Source organism: Cicer arietinum, chromosome 5, assembly GCF_000331145.2.
Source record: "Cicer arietinum cultivar CDC Frontier isolate Library 1 chromosome 5, Cicar.CDCFrontier_v2.0, whole genome shotgun sequence".
NCBI lineage: Eukaryota > Viridiplantae > Streptophyta > Magnoliopsida > Fabales > Fabaceae > Cicer > Cicer arietinum.
Window position 1 is genome coordinate 213189 of NC_021164.2, and position 1310 is coordinate 214498.

General features: G+C 37.6%; 1 long non-coding RNA gene across 1 annotated transcript; it reads left to right on the forward strand.

The window, feature by feature from the left end:
- Positions 1-153: 153 nt before the first annotated feature.
- LOC140920309 (uncharacterized) lies at positions 154-997 on the forward strand. The gene is made up of 2 exons (XR_012163086.1): positions 154-449; positions 559-997. It is a non-coding gene; the product is annotated as an uncharacterized lncRNA (long non-coding RNA).
- Positions 998-1310: the final 313 nt, after the last annotated feature.

The following is a 1310-nucleotide window of genomic DNA, read 5'->3' on the forward strand; positions in this document are numbered from 1 at the left end:
TCGTAGACTAGCATCCGCCTCCATTCTTATATCTTCTTGACCTTCTCTCTTCAATTATAACCATTATACCAAGTTTCGTGTAAAACCGAGACCACATTTGTGATCGTTGTGATCTTCTCTTTCATTTCCAACTTGAATCGCAAACTTCTCCATCTTTGGATCAAGATTTCAGCCACCACGACTATCACAAACGAAAACTAAGACCATATTTGGACTCCATGAAACACCCTCTTCTGTTACCTATGCTCGAAATCGCCAATCGTTACGTTTTAAAAAATGGGTTTCCACCATTGTCGCGGCTGTGTTGCCAAACTCCGGCCAACACGTTCATCATCTTGAAAAACTGACATCATTTTTGGATTCCTCTCGTCGAAACCTTCAAGAAGCACTACTCATTTGTGTGTTTCGGTGAAGTTGATGCCGGACCCTGTCGGCGCCCCAGTACGTCGGTGAGACCTTTTCTAATAACATGTTTCACGACGTTTTAAATATGTTTCTTCGCCTAATATTTTTATTAATTATATAATGCTGACTTTTATGCCTCGGGAAAATTATCAGCCATGTTTCATTGACTCTGCAAATTGTCGATGCTTTTGGACTCGTTTGGACGTGTTGTCGACATCTCATGGTTGCTGAAAATCATTATGGTCCTTCTATCTTATGAAAGCGTCAAATTGAGGTATGGGGTGAGAGTGAGTTCGAATGCATGAGTATAAATTAAGTGAGATGAACGGGAATACCGTATTTCCCACAATTCATTCGGGGCTCGCTACGTATGGCAGAAGCCCTTTGAGTAATAATTGACTAATGAGCAAACTTGAATTTTGTGAGGTTAAAATATGAATTAGAAACTTTTATAGGATGTTGTTTGATTTGATTTTTGAAGATCGTGTGATAGTTGAATTATTGTAGAATTGTGTATTTGATTCATTCTGTGTTTTGTTTATATCTATCCTTGATACTGATATATGATATAAAATGTGATGAATTGTAATTATTTGCCTTGCAATTGATGTGGTGTGTGTGAATGGTCTAGTATTATTATTATTATATGTGAGTGTAGACCCTTTATTGTTAGAGATGACGTATCATGATGATAAATTCTGAATGTAATGTATGACTACGGAAATCTGCAATGACGATGTGTGCTCCCTGACTTGTGATATTACCACCATGATGAATATCATGAAATGCGTATTGTGTTTAATTGAATAGTGACGAATTCGACCCGTGCCAATGATGGTTCTCTTAATGGAGAAAGTAACCTAGGACAACGAGGGGAGAAAGTAGTTGTTGATAATTTTTGAAGT